The 10,336-nt window shown below is 33.4% G+C and overlaps 1 protein-coding gene across 1 annotated transcript in view; it reads right to left on the reverse strand.

The window, feature by feature from the left end:
* Positions 1-10,336, reverse strand: part of LOC119080356 (hemicentin-1-like) — a 259,563-nt gene extending 249,227 nt beyond the window's left edge. The window contains exon 1 of the mRNA XM_037188657.1: positions 9,665-10,336. The gene's annotated coding sequence lies outside the window, so the exon portion shown is untranslated. The remainder of the gene's footprint in view (positions 1-9,664) is intronic.

The raw sequence follows: 10,336 nt of genomic DNA on the forward strand, positions 1-10,336 counted from the left end.
ATCTCTCAAAAATAGTCCAGGACCCACGGAAGTAGCGTAATTTTCTTGCGTAATTTGTGGCCAGAAAATGTGTTATTACTGTCTCGTTCAAATTCGGTTTTTCGTATTTTATAGCCGCAATCAAACGAGATGCCATATTATCTTGCTGGGAATTTTTTTGTTTTGATGTGTGAAATGTAGTCCTCGCCTTCGACTTGAAATACAAAATGCGCCCGCCTCAACAAAAAACGTAACGAGTAAGACATTGTTAATGATTTATGTACTATTATAATCTGAAGATACTTATTAGCGATAGTTTGCATTTCCAAGAGGCTCCACGAGCAGTATAATTTGCACAATGGGTTGTGATGGAAGTTCATGGTTTGACCGTTGAAACTGATCGCCAGCGCCAATGTCAACATTTTCTTTTTGATTTTTCACATCAATGATCTATTGAAATTGAGATATAGACTCAATAAACCAATTTATTCAACGTATACTACATGTCTAGAACATAAATAGTTTCACAAATTGCGTATTTACTGAGCGTCATAGACCTGAAACGTCATTCTTCTTCTTCTTAAAATGGCGAAAATCACAACCCATTGTTTGGACATTGCCTTTTTCTGGTCAATAATCTACTATTACACGATAATCTACTATTCTTCCTAGATACATTACGAAACACAAATAGTAGATGGCTATTCAGCAAGCCGTTTAGAGCTAATATTTTTCACACAAGACCACCATTGTCGATTCGCTTGAGATGTTAAACAAATAAGTTTGTGTTAACAATATTTTTATTCAATTAACACATTGCTATTGCTGAAAAATTAAAACAAAACATGGAGTGTCCATTTGTTATACTTAATATCACTTGTTATTTCATCGAATGAATGGTTTTACCTTTTTATGCTCAAATGAAATTGCTTTCAACGTGTTTAATTGTAAATCGCTCTTTTTACCGTTGTAACATTGGATGAATATTGAAAATGGACTTAAACAATAGGAACCTAATTGGAAAATCATCTCGATTACATTTCCAGTTGTATATTGTCACTGTGGAACTGTTGAGAAAATAAATTTAGCGCTGGTTTTTTTTGTAAATGAATTTGCGACACATTGTAATCATTCGAATCCGACAAAATGTTTTTCTATTTATAAATAGTAGAATGGAAAACTGAGTTAACTTTAGCGTCTTTTGTTATGAGTTTGGCATTGCAGTTTGTTACTGTCGCAACTACAATTCCAATAGAAAATCTGTAATTTCATTTAAGCTATCTGACTGTCACATTCATTTAGAATAAGCACAATGGAAGTTTTGGCAGGGAGAAAAACATTGTTGGTGCTTTTTGACATTACTGTCTGCAATGGTACTAACTGAAAAGAAAGGTTGAGTGGGATGAGCTGTTTGTACAATAAGCGACTAATGTTAAGAAAGTGCGAGTGATTGTTATTTTAGCTTTTAATTATAAGGTGATATAAAACTGGAAAATTAATAGTACAGTTACGTACTGGTTTGGCATATTTTTTTATTTTGGCGAGTCTTACGTTCGTAACAAGTCGAAGGCGATGGATGCAATCACGCAGTCAGAATACCAATTCTCAAATATTTACTCAAAGTGGTTCTGAAGCATGTGTAGTTTTACGATCATTTTCTAGAATGCAAATGGGACTGGATTTCATTCCGTGAATTGGCCTTACTTTCTAAACTGAATTCTCGACCTTTCAGAGACGGCAGGCCTAAAATCTAAAAAATTTCTAAATCTATCACTTCAACATTTTTATCAGACATACAAGATATGTCAATCCAGCCGAAATTTGCTTCATGCGAGGCTTCATGTCAGATCTGTATAAACACTCATAACCAGTTTCGTTTGTAATATCAGCTGAAGCAAACTTAGACTGAAATTTAGTTGTATAATTTCCTATATAATGGAGCACTAGCCAGACCTAGTAGATTATTACAACTAGCCGTTTCTTCAAAATTATTTTAAAATTTTTTTCATATGATAAGTTAGACCCTTAGACCCCAAATCACTAAAAAAACCGTACATAATTTGTGTATACAGCTCCTAAATGAGCATACCGATACAATTTTCGACGACGGAAAACCATTGCTTTGAGAATGATATTCAAAGTCTTGAAACACCTGGCAATGCTTTAAGAAAAATCATAAAACTTACGAAGACACGAGTGTAGACATTTTGAAGTAGGAAGACATAGAATATTAAACCAGAGCAAAAATTGAATGTAATGAAAGAATTCGAATATTAAAAAGACATGACATTGATTTGATATTTAATCAAAAAAAAAAAAAGGAAAAAGGAAAACGTAAGCGTCGCATGTTCAAAAAGACGTAAAAAAATTTCGCATTGTAATTTTTAAAGAAAAAAACACTGAAATGAAAAACGGAAATTAATTTGTTTCGAATTTGTTGCGCTCTTCTTTGTATAACAAACATTTTTTTTTTCGTGTATGATACAACTCGGTCTATGTTTCTTTTCGAATTTCTTTTTCATCATTTTGTTTTTATTATATTATTATTTTCATATAATAAAAACATAAAAATTTATTGAAGCATTATGTGTGTATGTATTATATGTGTGTGTGGAGTGGCAGCTAGCTTTTTTGCCGATCCAAAACATGTTACGAAATGTGACTATACAACAAAAAAAGCACCCTCTTGAGTAGTAGCATGACCTTATTATATCCATTCTTATAATTTCTTTGATTATGCTTTATTGTGCTGTGTAGCAGAAATTCTAAGATATACAAAAACAATATTTGGGTTACAAAACAACGAGTTGGGTTACGTTTAAGAGAATACGAACGAAATTCTTTTTTTTTCTCATTGTCCTTAATAAACGAAAACGTAAAATAATAAACTTTATATGAACATTATTCATTGTGCACGTTTATTCAATATAAAAGGATAGAGACACACACAAGAAAACGAAACCCACGCATAGGGGATACTTTCCAACTAATGAGACATTTCGGAAGGTAAAGCCTAATGATATAAAGCAGACAATAAAAACAAAATGAATATTTATGTAGTTAAAATGACGATTAATTTATGGTTGAGTCGGGGGGAGAAAACATCACGAAAAAAAAAATGTTGAACCAGAAAGTCTAACAATGCAACCTCTAATGATATTTTTCTCTGAGACGTTAATTATAAGGAATGGAAAGGAGTATTGCGGGGAATTTGTTGTATCAAGCCGAAGCTTACAGGTGAGAAGCTATACAAAGAACAAATTTTTATGGTTCATCCGGCGCAGATTTATGCCGGTGAGTGTCGAAAAGCAGCACTGAAAAATTTGTAAATTTATTTTAGCTAAGCGATAAACTACGTAAATCTTTTTACCTCCTATGTGCTGTGAAAAATCATTTTTCGCAGGGGGTCCGCAAAATAAAAATTCACTTTCGCCGCACTTAAGAGGTAAAATCCATTAAATAACTCAGGATAAAAATTGAAAGTCTCGTTTCGTGTGTTTATTGACCTCGGCTTCGCCTCGGCTCAAGAAAATTCACGCTCTACTCTGTTATGTAAAATACTATTGTCAAAAAATGAAAAATGAGTCAAACTGTCAAACCATTCAGGTGGATGCATCGTTATTTTTAATATGGTTGCACTTTTCTCGATCAGCAACTTTTTTAATCGAATGCAAATCTTGTTTAACGACGCAATTTTGCTATGTTATACAGACTGTGGCTAATGCTATGCGTGTAATAATCTTCTTTTTTTTAATAAATGATACAAATGAGACAAGATTTAAATAAGAAAAATTTATGAATTTAATTTACTCTTTTGATGAGGATATTTTCTGGCACGAAATCAAATCGCTAAAATTTACTAGGTTGCGGGAACCGGTAACAACTCTGAAATCCGCAGAGGCATTTTAATTTTGAGTGACTATCTGCTTTTTCCACCTATCCAATATACTTACTTTGAATTGATTCAATATCAATTAACTTTTAAAAATCAATCTTTGTCACTAATAAAGAGCAAAATACAGAACCCGAAAAGCTAGATCGACTCCATAATAAACAACCCAAATCTTATCCATAAAAAATTTCTGCTACACGTTGGCCTTGTAGTCGACCTTCCAACAGATAATTAATCAAAATGTATATGAGCTGTAGACTTGTTCCTCATGTATTCAGTTTGGTTTTTGATACACAGAGGGTTTCTCAGATGTGATTTGTATCGTCACATTACAACGAAATGTTTAATAAAAAGAAATCGACATTGAGTTGAATTCTTAGACGAACGATATACCACCAATTCGAATAATTCGCCTAAGGTTGAATTTAGTTTTCGAACTTTGAACAGTAAGTGCAAAAACTCGAGTTCTGGAACGAAGGAGAAGGAAGGAAGGAGTAACAAGCGTTCTCCAGTATAGCAAAATGTTTGTCAAATAACGAATGTTGTATCAAATATCAAATACTAAGCAAGTAAACAGAAGAAGCAACAGATTTCATAATTGTATCCCGATACATTCGCCTGCGTTTCAGGTCATACAGTTGTTTGGATGACAAAGAGACAAAGGTTAACGAAAATCAGTCTTGGACGTTTGCAGACCAAGCATTCAATGGATAACTGAGAGTTGCATTTTACAATATTCTTCTCTCATTTTGGAAGCGAAATTTACAATTTTCGTAATTTTGGTGTGGTGAAGAGGCTAAACATATACTTCACTTGAGTATCCCACCCTTCTTCATTTAGGTCAATTGATAATTAACGAATCATAATTTCTCTCAACGACTTTAAACATCGTGAAAGGGATGACAGCGTAATTTCAACGATCATCAAGTTTATGTAATTAAACTAGCTGTATAGTGCACACTCTTTCGAAGTTCTTGCGGAAGTTTTCTTTCGAACCCTATCACTGGACACATAAAACTTATTAAAAACTTTTTAAACTTTCTTCTTATACAAATAACCGAAAAAGAATGGAAACTTTGTGTGCTACTATTGCAATCCCAACAAAAATCTCTTCGAGAAAAGTGTGACGCAGTCTTTGAAATACAATTTCTAAAATGAATGATATCGCTAGAGTTGACGCTTTCAGCTTCGTTACGCAAAAATTAAATTTTACACACAATTTTAGTTCAAACAAGCTGGCTTAGTTTTTCTCATCATCTGCCAAATAATTTTTACCAAAAAAAAATTTGACTGGAAACAACCAAAATTTTACCAAAAAAATCTGCGTCGCAAAGTGGCAAATGTTCAGGAACAGCAAGAAAATTTATCTGCCGCATGCGACGCAGATTTTTTTGGTAAAATTTTGGTTGTTTCCAGTCAAATTTTTTTTTGGTAAAAATTATTTGGCAGATGATGAGAAAAACTAAGCCAGCTTGTTTGAACTAAAATTGTGTGTAAAATTTAATTTTTGCGTAACGAAGCTGAAAGCGTCAACTCTAGCGATATCATTCATTTTAGAAATTGTATTTCAAAGACTGCGTCACACTTTTCTCGAAGAGATTTTTGTTGGGATATCAGTCGTTTTAGAAGTGTAGTCAACACTGCTTTTTATAACAGTTTACAGTTTTAATTCAAAAATTTTACGAAAATCGAAAATTTGACGAAATTCGAAAATTTAACGAAATTTGACGAAATTCGAAAATTTGACGAAATTCGAAAATTTGACGAAAATTTGACGAAATTTGACGAAATTCGAAAATTTGACGAAATTTGAAAATTTGACGAAACTTGACGAAAATCGAAAACTTGACGAAAATCGAAAATTTGACGAAATTCGAAAATGTGACGAAATTTGACGAAATTCGAAAATTCGACGAAATTTGACGAAATTCGAAAATTTGACGAAATTTGACGAAATTCGAAAATTTGACGAAATTCGAAAATTTGACGAAATTTGAAAATTTGACGAAATTCGAAAATTTGACGAAATTTGAAAATTTGACGAAATTCGAAAATTTGACGAAAGTAATTCTCTATCTGCCAACATTCAAGAAATATCTCCAAAACCCCAATTGACCCACCCATTTCCAACTTTCGACATTTTTCACATATGCCCCTCTGTTCTACTCGTAAAACTCTGAGACTTTGCCGAAGAAAGTAATTCTCTATCTGCCAACATTCAAGAAATATCTCCAAAACCCCAATTGACCCACCCATTTCCAACTTTCGACATTTTTCACATATGCCTCCCTGTTCTACTCGTAAAACTCTGAGACTTTGCCGAAGAAAGTAATTCTCTATCTGCCACCATTCAAGAAATACCTCTAAAAACATAATTGACCCACCCATTTCCAACTTTCGACATTTTTCACATATGCCCCTCTGTTCTACTCGTAAAACTCTGAGACTTTGCCGAAGAAAGTAACTCTCTATCTCTCATAATCGCAAAAATATTAGTCCTTTCATCCTACGCTCGAGTAGCTCAAAATTTGGTCACTCTAATCACTCTAGCTCAAACGAATCTGACCCGATTTTTTTAATAATTTTTTTGTTTGAATCGTGTTACGAATACCTTTCATTTGATGGGTCACACGCCTCTGTAGGTTTCAATACAGCTAAGCTACAGCCGAAAACGCGTTCCCGACCCTCGAAAACCACACTCAGAAACCACTTCGAGGCCAATAAAACAAAATTCTGGTTTTTCCTGGGGTAATGGCGTATCACATTTTCATTTTTATGCCCACCCTGAGGTTCCTGCAAAATTTCATGGAGATTGGCTGACTAGTTTCCGAGATCGACCGTCGATAGATAGACAGATAGACAGATAGACAGATAGACAGATAGAAACATACAGAGTAAGTTGAAAGATTTTGATTGTTTGGAAAACGTTAATTTGGTGCATTTTCTATCAAAATGACCAACTTCAAAACGATGTATCTCCGGCAATTTTAAAGTTACATAGTCGAGTGATAGCTCGTTTTGCTCGTATTTGAAGCGCGAATAAGATAGATAAGGATTTGTGGTGATACAGGCCAAAGGAAAAAATCTTAAATTCTCGCCTATATATAGTTGCCGCGTCTCAAAAAAATTTCTTCTATCTTTTTTTGGAAGTTAGACTGCGTCAAGTCCTCCGCTATCGCTCCGGACATGATAAATATACGACGCTCTATATGCTACGCTACATTGATAATTTACATTAATTGATATTCGAAAAGTTGCAACGTTATACAGTTTGCAAATTTGTTTCCCTATTATACATCCTAATTGGATGAGTTCTGAGTTGTAGTTTATTATAACGTCGTAAAAACATCATTGAAATTCAACGGAATCGATTATTTTCATAATTATGAAACAAAGATACGGAAATAGATGCGTCGGTAGTATTTATGGTACATTCCACTAGTTGGCTTGGATCACATCGGTCATTTGGGGGTTTGATCGAGAGTCTAAAGTTTTTTTTTAATGTCGACCAACAGATGAGTCTAGATCGGAAACACAATTCGTTTTAGCAAATAGTAATATTTCGTAGGTTATGTGAAAATAACGTCAAATATCTCCTTTAACACACAGCCGTAGAAGAAAATTCATAAGAAATTAATTTAAGAATTTCGTGTCTCATTCATCTTATAAACAACACCGCAGACACCGAGACAGACGCAATTACACTCAATTAATTGGCAACAAGATTCAACAACTTTCGTAATCCTTGGCAACAGTTCGGAAATTTACACAAACACCAACCTGGAGTATAGGAAACCACTTACTTTGGATTGTTGTAATTTTTGAAAAAAAAATAATTCTTTAACTGGTAGTTAACGCTGTTCAACATTTAGATTTGTTTTTCGATCGAAGTGAATTTTAATTTCAATACTTTCTTCGTATTTATCTTATATTCTGCATTCCATCGATTTTATTGTAAGTTTTCATCGAACAAATTGTTAAATAAAGCGTCCGATGAAAATCTAAATTAAATTTCTGATATACTTCACGTCCTATATAAAAGCACAACTTTTGTGCCACTTTGACAAATGAAACTTATGATATAATGAAATTTGTTTGCAACATTGCAAAGAAGAATTTTATTGATTGAAAGAATAATTTGTTCCGCTTTTCGAGTGAACATTTGTTTTAAAATTATTCCCCGCGATTTTTTTATTCGTATTTCCTTTCTATTCACATTTTATATCACGTCAATTGAATAAAAAAAACTTTTTATTGTTTGAGGTAGTTTCGAAAATTCGGCGTATTGCTGGCGCCGAAACCTGTTACAAACAGAGAGTGTGAAACAGACATATTGAGTGGCAGGCGTGTGTGTTGATGCAGTTGAGTGACTAACAGCTCAATTTTTATTTTGGGGTTATCCGTAAAGAAAGTTCGTTTTTGATTCGATTATTTAACATAGGATTTCACTGACGTTCTACTCGCTTCTTAATGATCAGAAAAATGACACGAGGAAAGTAAAGTTTTAATTAAAATAATTTACCAGAAAAACGTTCAATCGACGTAAACCAATATAGTCAGAAGCTGCGCAAGATAACAGCTAGCCTTTCAGAACAGTTAGTCATCTGTTACGGACAGCAACGGCTTAAATAAGCGATTACTTCTTGTTAACGTGGTCTAATATAACGAAATGGATGTAATAACGAATGAAGATTTTTAATGAAACTCTAGTCGGTATGTTGAACAAAAGAAGTAGCAGATTCTTTCGCGACACATCTACATTCCACAGTTTACTTCAGATTAAATTCACAAATTTAAAAACGAAAGTCTCCACTCGCATACAGGGCAGTCAATTCCTAAGGTCAATTAATTTTTTTTTTTTAATATCAACACAAGTGAGTTGTTTAGACAAGGAATCTCCGTGTAAAAAGATTCGACTTTGCGACACTATTTCTATTCAACGGTATTTCCTTCTACGTGTACTAGAATGATTCTTTTACGAGTTTCATTTTTGTTGTTTCGTTGTAACCGGTTTCTACTTCAAGCCAACGTAAAGCGACAACACAGTTTTGCCCAAATTAATTCTCAGTTCTAAAACTCGATCTTAATTATGCTAATTGAGTTACGTATGAAAACAAAACATAAACAAAGAAAAAATGCTAACCAAATTAACTAAAATTATGATCCATAAAAATGTGTAATTGTCGGCCGTAAGATTTTAAATATTCCGTACGTACGACTTCTTATCAGTAGGAGACATTTTTAGCGTTAAATTGACGTCATTTTGCTCCGTAAAGCATAAACCGACTAATTTGTCATAAAAGAAATAATCCATAACAACTAACGCGATAATTATTTCCAACGAAATATCCTAATGCAACCTAAATGCTTTTTACTTAACTTTGCACCGAATCAGAAAACGAAAATGCCATAGAGATTTTCGTATAATCAAGACAAATGAGACCTCCCATTTAATGGGCCACATTATTATGTAATAATTTGGAACATTTTTATGATTCGCTTTCTTCGTTACGATCATCGTAATAAATCAAAAGAAAGAAAAAAAAACCTTTCCGAGCGTACACCATGGATGCTTTTGTCAGAAGAACAGAAGAAGAAAAAATATTAGAAAAGAACCTAATCCGAACTGAAGCTTTTTTATAATTGAAAATTTATAGCCACCCAAGGAAAAAAAACGTTGTATACAAATAAATAAAACGATTTAGGAATAAAACATGTTCTTTCTTAACAATAAAAAGACTTAAAAACCACACACAATAAACAACAAAACATAAAATTAGATGAGGGACATACTTTCGTCGTCGTTTCGGATTTCGTTTCCGTTTTAGCTATTTCCTTTTCATAGAACTTTAATTGGCCAAAGCTGGAAGAGGTCAGTGTCACAAATATTTCCACAAAATTCACAATTGATGAATTGTTAAGGAAGTTAAAAATTATTTCACAAATTTTTTTCCTTTCTTTATTCCTCTCAATTCGTATCTTCACAAGTAAAATAAAAAGATCAGACAGAAGCACAGGTATGATTAAATAATCCGTATGCCGATTTCCACATCATCCATAAATTGTATAGCACTCACTATCCTAAGAAATTCTTACGCACAGAACTCTCATTACACCAAAAAAAAATCTCATGCCGAAAAGTCCTTTTCACCATTCCTTTCACACATAGGTCGGTGCATTACAATAGCACATTTGTTAACATTGTCATCGGTGGTATATTGAATTAGTTGATGGAATGGCAAGTACCACAATTCACAAAAAAAATATCCAACAATTCGTCAATAATAACCGCACAAGAATAGAACGAGCGCCGAAAAAAAACAACACTCCGCTTCAAAACGAAACTTCACTTTTTTTTCAAGGATTCCTTCGAGAAAATCGAATTTGAATTTTTTCCTCAGACGATACAAAACGAATGGAACGTGTGCGATCCGACGTCAATAAAGTCCGCCGATGTACTAACGT

This window comes from Bradysia coprophila, unplaced genomic scaffold, assembly GCF_014529535.1.
Source record: "Bradysia coprophila strain Holo2 unplaced genomic scaffold, BU_Bcop_v1 contig_350, whole genome shotgun sequence".
NCBI classification, from domain to species: Eukaryota; Metazoa; Arthropoda; class Insecta; order Diptera; family Sciaridae; genus Bradysia; species Bradysia coprophila.